Source organism: Aquarana catesbeiana, linkage group LG11, assembly GCF_042186555.1.
Source record: "Aquarana catesbeiana isolate 2022-GZ linkage group LG11, ASM4218655v1, whole genome shotgun sequence".
In the NCBI taxonomy this organism is placed as follows: Eukaryota; Metazoa; Chordata; class Amphibia; order Anura; family Ranidae; genus Aquarana; species Aquarana catesbeiana.
The window spans coordinates 202554135-202569392 of NC_133334.1; the positions used below are offsets into that span (position 1 = coordinate 202554135).

General features: G+C 41.4%; 1 protein-coding gene and 1 long non-coding RNA gene across 7 annotated transcripts in view; one reads left to right on the top strand and one right to left on the bottom strand.

Annotated features, from left to right (window-relative positions):
- Positions 1–15258, bottom strand: part of PC (pyruvate carboxylase) — a 989411-nt gene that overhangs the window by 178348 nt on the left and 795805 nt on the right. The gene's annotated exons all lie outside the window — the stretch shown is intronic.
- On the top strand, positions 3284–10933 carry LOC141112374 (uncharacterized). Of its 3 annotated transcripts, none has more exons than XR_012236586.1 (3): positions 3284–6781; positions 7136–7532; positions 8059–10933. It is a non-coding gene; the product is annotated as an uncharacterized lncRNA (long non-coding RNA). The 3 variants fall into 3 exon arrangements; XR_012236587.1 differs by having other exon boundaries at positions 3284–4120; XR_012236585.1 differs by having other exon boundaries at positions 3292–7532; positions 8059–8242; positions 8340–10933.

Genomic DNA, 15258 nt, shown 5'->3' on the forward strand with positions numbered 1-15258 from the left:
TGTCGCTATTTTTGTTTATAGCAAAAAATAAAAACCGCAGAGGTGATAAAATACCACCAAAAGAAAGCTCTATTTGTGGGAAAAAAATAACGTCAATTTTGTTTGGGAGCCATGTCGCACGACCGCGCAATTGTCAGTTAAAGCGACGCAGTGCCGAATTGCAAAAAGTGCTCTGGTCTTTGGCCAGCCAAATGGTCCGGAGGCTTAAGTGGTTAAAATATTTTTTTCTAGAAAAAAATCATCCCTTCCCTCCAACCGTACGCACATCTGCGTACTGGGCTTTCCGGGGTTATACCGGGATGATGCCTGCAGCTGCAGGTATCATCCCGGTACCGTTGTTTAGAGCGGACGATCGGCTATCCGATTATAACAACCGATGCGGCTAAAAGCCGCTCGGCTGTTATACCGGAGGAGCGGGAGGGGACATCCCCCCTCCCGCCGCTCTTACCGGGCCTCCCGTGCGATCGGGAAGCCCGGTGTCCAATCGGCCGCCTTCGGCGGCTGGAACGAAGCTGTGGGCGGCTTTGTTCCAGCCTTCTCAATGTAAACGCGGAAGCGACGTCATGATGTCACTTCCCGTTTACTCGGCTGACCCCCGATGCCTCCATAAAGAGTACCTGTCACCACCTATTATTGTCACAAGGGATGTTTACATTCCTTGTGACAGCAATAAAATTTAAAAAAAAATGTTTTTTTTAAACACAATTTACAAGTCTAAAAAAAAATAAATAAATAAATAAATAAAAAAAAAAATTTTTTAAAGCGCCCCCGTCCCCGCGAGCTCGCACAGCGAAGAAAACGCATACGGAAGTCGCGCCCGCATATGTAAACGGTGTTCAAATCACACATGTGAGGTATCGCTGTGATCGTCAGAGCGAGAGCAATAATTCTAGCCCTAGACCTCCTCTGTAACTCTAACCTGTTAACCGTAAAAAAAATTTAAAATGTTGCCTATGGAAATTCATAGGTAACGTAGTTTGTCGCCATTCCACGAGTGCGTGCAATTATAAAGGGTGACATGTTTGGTATCTGTTTACTCAGCGTAACATCATCTTTCACATTATACAAAAAAAATTGGAGTAACTTTACTGTTTGGATTTTTTAAAATTCATGAAAGTGTCCCTTTTCCAAAAATTTGCGTTTAAAACACCGCTACACAAATACTGTGTGATATAAAATATTGCAACAATCTCCATTTTATTCTCTAGATTCTCTGCTAAAAAAATATATATAATGTTTGGGAACTCTAAGTAATTTTCTAGCAAAAAATACGGATTTTAACTTGTAAACACCACATTTCAAAAATAGGCTTAGTCATGAAAGGGTTAATCTCCCAGCTATAAATGTTAAATGAACAGGTCTTTAGTTGCTTGGTAAAGACTTTGACCCCTTTTTAAATATAGGCACCACATTGGCCTTACGCCAATCCAGTGGTACTGTGCTAATCATTAAAAAGTAAAAATTAGAAACAGTGGCTTTGAAATGACAGAGCTCAATTATTTTAGGACCTGTGGCTGAATGCCATCTGGTCCAGGTGCCTAATTCACCTTTATTCTGAATATTTCTGGATCGTATCAATTTTGAGCCATAGTGGTTCATTTGGGGCTATGTCAATATCATCCCGGTTATGGACATGACGCCCCCCATGCTCATCTGTATACACGGAGCTGAAGAAGGTATTTAATAAATTTGCCTTCTCTTTGTCCCCAGTCACCCACTCTAGATAATTATGTAAAGGGCCTTCATGCTGAGACCTGACCTTTTACTATTAATATATTTGAAGATTTTGTGGGGTTTGTCCTACTATCTTTTCCAACCGGTAGTTTATTTTAGAACCCCAAACATTGCAATTAACTGGGATGCCCTTTCTACTGGCCTTACCATATACTTATGTTGTATTGTGTATATATTTCATGTGCACATTATTTTTAAGTATACGGTCTATATGTTGTATACAGTGTATAAGGTAAAAAAATTAGAATTGCATGGCAATCTAAGAATGATACGCTTATTAGGGTATATGCTTACTTATCTTCTGGGGCTTACTAAACTAGCACAAAGATTTTTTGGACCTGCCACAAATGCACAATTCCCTTTCAAATTTGAGCACTCAAATATTGGTTATGCACTCCTTTGACAAAGAAAAAGTCTTCATCAAGGTGCTAATTCAGCACCTGCGTTTTTGTAATTTTCCTTATTTAGTTGGAACTTGCAGATTTATTCTATTTGTCTTGCAACTTACACACAGAAGTTCCATAAATAATGCACTTTATACTATTTATTTGCTCAGGGCAGTAGAATAAAATGTAGATGTTTTTAATAAGATTGGCTGATAAAGAGTTTTCTTGTGCATTAAAACAGATTCATACGACTCGGAATTACCTTATTTGTCGGTGAATAACATGCACTTTTTTCCCCTGAAAACAGAGGAAAAACAGTGCCTGCGTGTTATACGCCGATACTATGTTTTACCAACAGGGGGCGGGGATCGGTTGGCCCGACCCGGGAGCCACCCAATGGAGGGTGTCAGGCCAGCTGCCCCGCCTCTCTTGGCCCTGGCAAAGCGCTGCCTGCATAGTCTAAAGTTGATAAAAAAAATAACTTGTCAGCCCCTTCTCCTTCACCGCTCCTCCTATGTTAGTGTCATTATAAAACGAAGCTTGTAAATATCTCAATAGCTCAGTTTTTTCTGGCTGCTCTCCTCTTCCTAGCTTTAGCTTTAGATTGGAGGAGGAGAGTGGACACTTGACCATCTATGTAAAGTCAGAGAGACCAGTCATGTGACTAGGTCAGTGGAAAAAACAGAGCTATTGAGGTATATGGAAGCTTCATTTTACAATATGAGTGACACAGGAGGAGCAGTGTGGAAGGGGCTGGCAGTGTTTTTTTTTTTTTCTTAACTGTAGAGAATGCTGGCAGCGCTGTCCCAGGAGACTGGGGGTCTTCTGGGAGTGCAGGGGGATGTGAACTGGATGGGGGACTGTATACTGGGGAGGGAGGCTGTATACTGGATGGGGGGCTGTGTACTGGGGCGGGGGGCTGTATACGGGATGGGGGGCTGTGTACTGGGGAGGGGGGCTGTATACGGGATGGGGGCTGTGTACTGGGGAGGGGGGCTGTATATGGGATGGGGGGCTGTGTACTGGGGAGGGGGGCTGTATATGGGATGGGGGGCTGTGTACTGGGGAGGGGGGCTGTATACGGGATGGGGGACTGTGTACTGGGGAGGGGGGCTGTATACGGGATGGGGGCCTGTGTACTGGGGAGGGGGACTGTGTACTCTAAAGGGGGATGTGAAAACATTTTTCCTTAAACTCCCCTCTTAAAATTGGGGTGTGTGTTATACGTCGATAAATATGTAAATAATTCATATTTGACATAATTTATATTAAATCCACAGCAGCACCAGATTCTGCGTGTACCCATTTTAGTAAATCCCCCATTATATAATTGGTTTGGTTTTGCTTTACACATAGCTCCAGAGAAAACAGACTCCACATTTCAAACCACAGAAAACAAGTAAAGCAGGATTATTGGTTAAAAAAATGAGACAGCTTGCTACATTAAAAAAATGATGTATGAAGACCATTACAAAACACTTTCTTTCCGGAAAGACAGTTTGTTCTTACTTAACAATGGTATCACATCTATTATGATCCTGTGTCTTTTTTCAGGTTTAGTAACTATGTAATTATAACAGCAGGACACATCAGTTAAGGCTTACAGTCAAGTGTCTATCCATTGAATTGTTAACTGTAATTTTAATGTCAACAAACAGAAGTGCTTGCTATATGTTTAATGTGTACTAAACATACATTTCTGACCACAACAGATAGAGAATGTGTAAAGATTGCAAGAAGTATGATTTCAAGATAAACTGTATGTAAACACAAATGATTGTAAATTTACATAGGAAATGTAAAGGTAAGCTCTACAAAGTACTTATGAAAAAATATGCATAAAGACCTGTTTCCAAATAGCTATAATCATCTTTTGGCGAAAACAAGCTACTGACATTTACAATTTCAATGTAATAAACTTGTTTTGCAGGGGGTGTGCGAACAAAACACAGGATATCGAAGGATTAGGAAAAATACTGCCATGTGCATCAGTTGGTAATGTATGTCCAAACCCAGATCTTCCAGGCTGGCTGTAGTCTAAGCAGAGGCACAACTAGTAACAATAGACTCTCAGAGTAAAAGTCTTTCTGGGTTTCTGCTCGAGCACTTTGCTTCACTTTTATTGTCCTCTGAAACCTTTACTTTAGCAATCAAGGGTTCTACAAGTAATTTTATTGTTATTTTTCCTGCTAAAGTTACCTGCAGGTATTGTGCTTCCTACATGCAAAGTTATATCAACGTATGCAGCTGGCATCTCTTAACCGCTTGCCGACCGCCTCACGCAGATATACTGCTGCAGAATGGCACGGCTGTGCAAAACCCCGTATGGGTACATCGTCCCCTTTAAGAGCAGCTGCACGGTGGGGGAACCCAATGCGCTTGGCCAGCAGGCAGGATCACCGTCGGCCACGTGCGATCGCGTGCACGAGAGCCAGCATGGGTATTTGTGTGTGTAAACACACAAATACCTGTTCTGTCAGGAGAGAGGAGACCTATCGTTTGTTCCTACTAAGTAGGAACAACAATAGGTCTCCTCCCCCAGTCAGTCCTATCCCCATACAGTTAGAACACACATTTAACCCCTTGATCGCCCCCTAGTGTTAACCCCTTCCCTACCAGTGACATTTACAAAGTAAGCAGTGCATTTTTATAGCACTGATCGCTGTATAAATGTCAATTGTCTCAAAAATGTGTCAAGTGTCCGATCTTTCCGCCGCAATGTCGCAGTACCACTAAAAATCACAGATTGCCGCCATACTAGTAAAAAAATTTTAAAAAATAAAAATGCCATCAATCTTTCCCATAGTTTGTAGACGCTATAACTTTTGCGCAAACCAATCAATATACGCTTATTGCGATTTTTTTTACCAAAAATATGTTGAATATATATTGGCCTAAACTGATGAAGAAATGTGTTTTTTTTTTTTTTTTTAAATCAGGGATATTTATTATAGCAAAAAGTAAAAAATGTAGTCTTTTTTCCAAAATTGTCACTCTTTTTTTGTTTATAGCTCAAAAAATAAAAACCGCAGATATGATCAAATACCACCAAAAGAAAGCTCTATTTGTGGAAAAAAAAGGACGCAAATTTGGTTTGGGGTATAGCATTGCATGACCGTGCAATTGTCGGTTAAAGCGACGCTGTGCCAAATTGTAAAAAGTGCTCTGGTCAGGAAGAGGGTAAAATCTTCCGGGGCTGAAGTGATTAAAGATGCTCTGCCATTCCAACCCATGATCATTTATGAGAGATGAGCAAGAAGCATATACATCTGAAAGGGGATGTAAATCTATTTTTGGAGAAAAAAAGCAAACCATGATTTAACCCATAGTAATTCAACTAACATTTAAAGTGATTCTAAACCCTCCCAAAGGGGTTTTAGACCCCCCTCCTCTCTTCTTGATTATGTCAGAGTGTCTCATATGTTATTAAGGGCCCATTCACACCTAACACATTGGGATGCAGTTGGGTGCATTTTTGATTGTACTCCAACTGCATAGACAGTGCAAAAATCAAGGTAATCCTATGGTGCATAGTTTACTTTCTTGCAGTGCAGTGAAAAAGTAGAGCGTGCTGCATTTTTCCGCACTGCAAAAGCACAAAAACGCATGCAAACACATTCAACACACTGCAACGCATCACGGTGCACATAAAAGCTCAGGGAAAGAAAGTGACCTCACAGGACAAATGCAGACATAAAAACGCACGTCAATTGCATAAAAAAAAGGCACATCATATGCGTGTATACGTGCAAGGAAAAAACGCACAGTAGATCTGCAGTTTCTAGTGTGAATGGGCCTTAGCGAGTGTACTTTGTTCATTTTTGACTCCTCCCACTGCCTTCCTGCAAGCAGAATCCCTTTAACAGCTCACAGTGTGGGGACTTACTAGCAGTCCTATGCGGCATGCAGCTAGAGTGAAAAGATATATTTCCTTCTCAAATATTCCCTGAATTTTCCCCTAAATCAGCTCAGAGGAGAAATAACAAAAGTGCTTCTGCAAGATGGTGATTTTTATACAGCCACAGGATGAATTTGTAGGCTGCTGCAGGCACTTCTGGGTGCCTACACTTTATACCTGTAGTATGTTTTTTTTCTCTGACAGATTCTCCTAAAAGACCAACAGTTCTAATGCCCTGTACACACGATCGGACATTGATCGGACATTCTGACAACAAAATCCTAGGATTTTTTCCGACAGATGTTGGCTCAAACTTGTCTTGCATACACACGGTCGCAAAAAGTTGTCGGAAAATCCAATCGTTCTGAACGCGGTGATGTAAAACACGTACGTCGGGACTATAAACGGGGCAGTAGCCAATAGCTTTCGTCTCTTAATTTATTCTGAGCATGCGTGGCACTTTGTGCGTCAGAATTGTCCACACACGGTCGGAATTTACGCAAACGGATTTTGTTGTCGGAAAATTTTATAGCCTGCTCTCAAACTTTGTGTGTCGGAAATTCCGATGGAAAAAGTCCGATGGAGCCCACACACGGTCGGAATTTCCGACAAGCTCCGATCGCACATATTCCGTCGGAAAGTCTGACCGTGTGTACAGGGCATTAGTCCTAACTACATCAAAAGTGTGCATATTTACACACTCCATTTTATTTTGCTTTCAGGGAAGAAAAACTTTTTGGGCATCCTTACAGCAGTAAGTAAAGTAAGTATGTCACAGAGAAGCATGTCTGAATCAGTATAAGCTGTAGATTTTTCTACAGACACTGCACATTGGGTAAGGTATATTGTAAATCAACATTGATGTAGTAAAGCAGGATTCCCCGAATAGAGACTCCCACACTGAAAGTAGATTACGTGTTATTTGTTTGTATTTACTGACCACTGTTCATCATTTCAAAAACATCGCCTCTTTTTATTATTAGCCTGGAGTTTTTCTCTAAAGTATGTCTAAAGCCAAAACTTTGTTATTTCTTCAGTTTTGGATAGAGTGGGGAAAGGTTAAAACCTCCTGTCAGTTTTATTTGTTGTCTGAGTTATTTCCCTTTCTTTCTCATAGACAGAAAAAGATGCAACTGCAATTCTCATTCAACAAGTATATCCAATGTAAAGACTTTGTAAAGACCACTGTGTTCTTGTTTCTGTGGCAACTCAGACTTTTGGACTTACCCTCGCTTTCAGTCCTGATGACAATTTTTACTTGGACAAATAAAGATATTGGCCCATATAAACTATTGTCGGTGCACCAAATATCACATCAACCTGCTTTTTTTTTTGGATGACTTTTTTAAGCTGTTTCTCTCTGAAGAACTACCACTGACTGAGGGAACATGGAAGAAGAAGGGAGAGTCTAGCTAGAACATTACTACCATGTTTCCCCAAAAATAAAACCTAGCCTGAAAATAAGACCTACTGTTATCTTCCAGGAGAACTGCAATATAAGCCCTACCCCAAAAGTAAGCCCTAATTTAAAATGTTTGTAAAAATCTATAATCCACTCTATTACAGTAGTATATGATGTACAATGTGTATGTTCCTGTGATATAATTGTGCCAAATACATTCGGTACAGCGCCACTCGGCACTCAGCTGACCTCCCACTGCTCTCCTCCTCTTATCCCAGCTTTCAGCGAGGGATTTCGCCCCCCCCCCCCGCAGTGCTCCGAGAGCTCCGGGGGGTCACGGAAGCGCCGAGCAGCGCTTTAACGAAGGTATTTGGCACAATTATATTACAGAAACACACACATTGTACATTATATACTAATGTAATAGAGTTTACAATTTTCAACATCCCAGATTCTATTTATTTGTATTTTTCCTCAGCACACATTTCTAATTTTTGGTTTCATATGGCTTCTATACACTCTCAGCCATATCACCTTCTAATTTCCATGCAGTTTCGCTAGATCTATCCCATATCACCATGGATTTTATGATAGGAATTCACATTAATTACTCATAGTTACATTTATTTTTTTTCTAGATGTTTGGGACGACCAATCCCATATCACTATGGATGGTTTGGTAATGGTCCAATCACACAGTATCAGCACATACAGTTTCTCTTCCCTGATGCCATACCTTTATCTGCCACCTCAGCTCCCATGCCAGTTGTTGACCCCAGTCCACCGTTGATCCTGCCATACCCGAGATCCATGGTCAGCTTTGTAAGTATGGGTGGAGGTTATATCACCTCCCCTCAACTCAACTTTATGCTTTATTTATGAATCAGTCTGACACATTATTTATATTTATATTTTTTAGGCTTTTGGCTGCAATTGCTCCTGAGGAGTGGTTACTTACCGCGAAACGCGTTGAGCTATGGATGCTATACCTATGCATCTTTTATTTACAATAAACATCCAGATAAGTGCAATAATGGGCCTATTTAATGCCAGACAAGATACTTACCTTATCATGTTATTATCTGTTTTTAAGCTACTTACATTGAGCTATCATATGTTATTGTACTTGGCATTTATGTGTGTGTACATATATGTATTGACTCTATATGTATATATATGAAATTAATTTTGGACTCACAGTGCTGTGCGTCTTGTTTTTATTATTCATTTATATATGAATTAAACTTGTTACGAATTATTATTTATTTTATTAAAGTGCATACTTCATTCAAAGTCCCAACCCCTCACGTAGTTTCTTATCAGAATTAGGGATGGAGGTAACCTTGACTTTTTGGTCAAAGACCTCATTCAAAGTCCCATAACTTTTCTTCTTTCTCTAACATAATAGAGTGGATTATAGGATTTTACAAGCATTTTAACTCGATTCACACTGGGGATTCCAGGGAGAGAAAGGGAGAGAGAAGACAGCACATTACATGGTAAGACCTACCCCGAAAATAAGCCCTACTGTGTCTTTTGTTGCCAAAATTAATATAAGACCCGGTCTAAGTTTCCTGGAAACATGGTAACTCACAATGAACAGGAAGAGAAAAAAGCCAGAGGTACCAAATCACAAAGTAAACAAGGTGTAGTGAACCTAAACCACCACTAGATGTCAGCATTCTACAAGACAACAAACTGATACAGTTCATTACAACAGAAAAATACATGGGACAGAACATCAGTAAAAGAAAAAAATATTTTTGGCTGTGGTGAGATACTGCACTAATCAAGTCCATTTACTTGGGAGTGACCATTTTTAACTGATTCCTGTCCGGCCAATTGTAAAAAGACGGCCGGACAGGATCCCTGTTATCCTGGGTGGATGTCATACGACATCCTCAAAAGGATCGGGCAGCGCTCTGGTGCGATCTGTCATCCGTTGTGTCCAACGGACACAGCGGGTGATAGATCAATGTACCGGCCTACTGCCAGTACCATGTGATTGCTGTGACCAATCACAACAGATCACATGACAACTATACGCAATGATTGGCTTTGATTTGTGCCATTCATTGTGTACTATTGTGTTGATCTCTGTGAATGGTCACAGGGATCACATCCAATCTGTATTATGTGATTAGCTGTGGCCAATCATACCTAATCACATTCCCAGATAGCAAGGATATTGAATTGTAAGTCTTGTTAACTTGCTGCACAATTTCACTAGCAAGTTGTACACTTTCAGAGCACTTGAATCAGAAGCTTTAGTTGACACTTTTCCAAATTTAGCCACAGTGACCCCTGTGGTGGGGAGACTATTGCACAACATAACTGAACCAGAACATGCAGCAGACTTGCAGAATGTTTGCAAAGAAAGTTGATCTGAAGTCATACAATGCGAACTTGCTGCAACTGTGCAACAAAAGTGTGAAGCCTGGCAAGTCTAACAATAGCTTAGAAAGTATTTTTCAAACTTGCAGCTCAATTGCTTGCCATCTGGGATTCGGATTTCAGAAAAAATGGTTGCTTATAATAGTAAAATGTGTAAAAAAAAAAAAAAAGAAAAAGAAAAAGAAAAAAAAAAAAAGAAAAAAAAGGAAAACATCCTGATCACCTACCCAGAGTAGTACAGTGTTACTATGGTGACACTGTATTGCTCTCATCACTGTATGTAAAAATATATGTATATGTATATATTTAAAAAAAAAGAAAGAAATGTAATAAAGTAAATAATAAAAAAAGTTGAAAAATATTATTAAAAAATATGTTTTGTTTTTGTTTACATACATGAAAATTGTTTTGTTTACATACTTGAATAATGGCCTAAAAAGGCAATCTGTTTTTGACTATGTTGCCTCTTTCCATCCTACCTTGGTCTGCCCTGCAGGAGACACACACTACCTGCAATACCACATACGATCACCAGTCAGATTCTCTGATCACCACCACACCAGTTATGTATATAGTAACACTGTCCTGCACTGGTGATAGTATGTAAACATTTTTTTAAAAAAGTGATAAAACATTTTTTTTTTTAATTTCTTAATTTTAGTTTCAATATGGTTTTATTGAAAAACATGTGAATACAAAAATAGTCAAGTTAAAAGGGTATATAAAGTTGTAAATATGAACATACATATATTAAACAATATGGCAATCGTGACATTTCTGAAGGAGGGAAGAGGAAGGCGGGTGGAAGAAAACAGCAGAGTGGAAAATGTAAAAAAAGAGAAGAGAGGGTGAGAGAGCTAGGAATAAGAGGGTAGCTGGTATGACCATATAAATCCTACTTAAATGGGTAATGGGAAGGAAAAATATTGACTTGGGAAGGAGAAATATTACCTTGGGAAAGGTATATGTCTAATTTTATAGGTAAATGTATAGGCATCGCCCAGGGATTCTTAGGTGTTAATGAGGATGTGTCCTGTTAAAAGGATATTGAAAAAAATCAGATAGTTAAAGTGCAGTTAGGATGTAAACCATAGGTTCCAGTTACAGATTAATTTTGCTGTTACAAGATGGGCTTTAGCAAACATATTCGTAGAAAACAAGGTTGTTTAGAATATGAACCACTGAAATGATCTGGTGTCAGAGGTTGTTTCCATTGGTGAGCAATGGATAGTCTGATTGCTATAAAGATATGGGTAAAGATAGTTTGGAATTTAAAGGGCCAAAAGTGCATGTCTATGTCTAGCAAAGCTCATTTTGGATCCATTGGAATAGGAATACCAATAACAGAAGAAGCAAATAAGAATATTTTTGATGAAAATTGCTGAATTGGAGGGCAGCACCACCAAATCTGGGAAGGAGATCCTGAAGCTCCGCATTGTCTCCAGCAGAGTGGTCTGGGAATATTGAGGCCAGTTTGTTGCTCTCTCTCATGGGAGGAGATCTTAATAATTAACCCTCTAATGTAGGCCTTGTGGGCGGTCCATAGGAGGGTCGTGTCAGAGTCGTGGTTAGTTTTGAAAAAAGCGTGCATTTCAGAATTGATCTGCTTTTGATAAGTTGGAAGTGAGAGAATGGAGGCAATACGTTTTCAGGGGGAAGAAGATCCTTGACTAGCAGAGAGTGACAATTTTAGGAGAATAGGCGCATGGTCAGACCAAGTGATTACACCAATGCGAGCAGAGGTAATGTAAATTCGTCAACAAGAAAATAGGATTTTTACGTCATACTAACCTGTAAGATCCTTTTCTTTGAGTACATCATGGGACACAGAGTCAGGCTAATATTCATTACCTGCTGGGTTATACTCCATCATTAGGTGAATGGATACTGGTAGAACAAAGGTCTTCAGACAGGAAGCGATCCCCTATATAACACCTCCCATACAGGAAGTACTTTAGTTTTGTAGCAAGCACTAAATCCTCAAAAAAGAGGGGAGGGATCTCTGTGTCCCATGATGTACTCAAAGAAAAGGATTTTAGGGGAGGGAGACACCCTGCCAAACAATAGCCATCAGAACTTATACAGCAGTCCGCAGTACACTGCGGCCAAAAGCTGAATCCTTGGTTGCTTGAACATCCACTTGATAAAATTTTGTGAATGAATGCACTGAAGGTAGCAGCCTTACAAATCTGTGCCACAAGTACCTGATGGCGAAAAGCCCAAGAGGTTCCTACACCCCTGGTAGAATGAGCTCTCACCCTAAAGGAAGGAGCTTTATGTTTCAGACCATAGGCCTGAATGACCAATTGATGGACCCAATTGGCAATGGAAGCTTTGGAAGCTGCCTGCCCCTTCTTGGGTCCTTTTGGTAAAACAAAAAAAGAATCTGATCCTCGGATCTTCCCAGATCTAGACAGATAAACTTTGACTGCCCGGACAATGCCAAAGAATGCAGTCGTCTCTCTTCCGCCGAATGAGGCTGAGAGAAAAAAAGAAGGCAAAATAATATCCAGATTTAAATGAAAGGCCGACACCACTTTTGGCAAAAGGGATGGAACAGGTCATAACACAACTCTGTCATGGTGAAGGATCAAGAACGGTTCCCTGCATGAAAGGCCGCCAACTCCGACACCCTTCTAGCCGAGGTGATAGCCATCAGAAAGGCTAGCTTGCGTGACAGCAAGTCTAATGGAATTTCCTTAATAGGTTCAAATGGTTGTTTCTGTAACACAGACAGCACCAAGTTCAAGTCCCAAGGAAACATAGGTGACCTAATGGGGGAGAAGCAAGTGAGTTGCCCCTTGCATAAAGGTTCAGATCAGTGAATGGGAGGCTAAAGGCTTTTGGAAGAATACTGATAGGGCCGAAACCTGACCTCTGATTGTACTCAAAGCCAATTTGATTTCCACAGCTGACTGTAGAAAAGAGAGAATTCTCCCAATTACATATTTTCGAGGATGCCATTTTCTGGCTTCACACCAAGCAATATAAGTCTTCTAGACATTATGATAAATCTTCTTAGTGACAGCTTTTCTAGCATTCACTAGAGTAGACACCACTGGTCCCAAGATGGTCCTTTAAATTGCTGTCAAATTTAGAGACTGTAAATTGGGATGGAATATAGGACCTTGAGACAGTATATCGAGGTGGCGTGGAAGTGTCCATGGCCTGCCTTTCGTCAGTTTCACAATCTCCAGGAACCAGGGCCTTCTGGGCCAGGCTTATTTTGCCATGCTGCCCCCCCATGTCTGACCTCGGTCCTCTTAGCCGGGTTCTCGGTCTCTTCAGCTCCAGGGGGAGATGCCCTCTGCTGGCCCCCACCTGGGTTCAGTCTTTGTAGCCTTGGTCTGACAAGTAAGTATGGGTTGATCGGTTCAGGCTTCTTGCTTCTGTCCGAACATAACCGATACTCCATTCAATATACCTTATCTGTTTTTACAGACAGCAGATATGCACATCAGCCCCTGATGAAGTGAGGAAAGCTCGCGAAACGCGTCGGGTTAGAGATGTACCATGCATACCTGTATCACATGTATTACTATTATATTATGGCTATGTTTTTAGGATTATTATGCAATGTTGCTATTTTATGAACTTGTCCACTCATGCTTATGTCCTATATTGGATTATACTGTTGTTCTCAATAAATCAATTGTATTGTTATATTTGTTTACCCTTTTTGATCACCATAAACACCTCATTTAAAGTCCCAGGGGCGACGTCCGTTTTCTCTGAAATTTAGGGATGGAGGTGTTTTATGTTAGGGGTCAGTTCTCAGATTTCCTTTGCAATCTGGGCCAGGCTTATGCCACCAGAATGACTGGAACCCCCTGTCTCTGAATCCTGCACAATAAATGTGGAATGAGAGGGATCAGAGGGAAAGCATAAACCAGGGAGTACTGGCTCCATGGAACTATCAGAGCATCTGCTCCAATTGCCAGAGGATCTCTTGTTCGAGACACACACTGCTGTAGCTTGTTGTTGAACCTGGATGCCAGTAGGTCGACCTCTGGCCATCCCCAACATTGGCAAATTTCTTGGAACACTTCTGAGTGTAGGGACCATTCCCCCGGGCAGATCTGCTGGCGGCTGAGAAAATCTGCCTTCCAGTTCTCCACTCCCGGGATATGGACTGCCGATATCACTGGCACATGTCCCTTTGCCCAGGCTAGTATGTAGTTCACCTCCTTCAGAGCAGAACGACTCCTTGTACCGCCTTGGTGTTTTATATAGGCCACCGCCGTGGCATTGTTGGACTGAACCCTGATGGGGCAGTCCTGAAGCTCCACCGTCCAGGACCACAGGGCCAGACGTATTGCCCGTAATTCTAGGACGTTGATGGGCAGGGTCTGCTTTGTCCCTGACCATTTCCCCTGAGCTGTGAATCCCACTAGGGTCGCTCTCCAGCCCGACAGACTGGCATCTGTAGTCAGTACTCTCCAAGTTACTGGGAGAAAGGATTTTCCCTTTCGCAGGTTCTGATCCTGCAACCACCAGTTTAGGCTTAAGCATGCCTGAGGAGATAAGCACATTGGATAATCCAAGGCTTTTCTTCCTCCAAGCCGACAAGATGTCTTGTTGTAAAGGCCTGGAAAGGAACTGGGCATAGGGCACTGCCTCGAAGGAGGATACCATCCTCCCTAGAAGACTCATACATAGCAGAATGGAGGGTTGTCTGGTGCCACTTATCTGACGCACCTGATCCTTCAGGGCACAGAATCTTACGGGTGGCAAGAATACTCTTGCTTGGACAATGTTTAGAATCAGAACTAAGTATCTTAGACTTTGAGCTGGTCTCAAGGCTGACTTTTCGGTATTTATGATCCAGCCTAAGCTTTTCAAATACCTCACTGTGTATATTATGCTCTGTTCTAGAGCCTGTACTGAGTGATCTCTGAGCAGGAGGTCGTCCAGATACCCGGGCACCAGGATCCCTTGGGCCCTTAAAAGACCCAGTACTGGTGCTAGGACCTTTGTGAACACCTGGGGAGCTGTAGCAAGCCCGAAGGGTAGAGCCACAAACTGAAAGTGGCGTTACTCTACTGCAAAATGTAGGAACCTCTGATGAGGCTGAAAGATAGGTACGTGTAAGTACGCTTCCAAGGACAGAGCTTCCTGAACTCAAGAGAGTATTGGAATTCTATGTTGTGCCGCCTCACTTTGGGGCGGCGCTTCAGGGAGTCAAGAGAGGAAAGCATGGAATTCTACATGCTGCCGGCTTACATTGATTTCCTCTTGGTGCGCCTAGTCTGTATGTTGAACCAGGACCTGAGGGGAGGTGGCAGCTTTGTATTTTGATGAGTCTTGGACTACCATGTCTTTTTCAATCAGTCTTTGGGTGATAGAAGTTCAAAACCAATTATTTTGGGAACAGTTTGCACAAGTCTGCAATCAGCTTAAATATGAAAGGGGTGTTCTGGTCAGTTAGGAACTTTTTGGGAAAT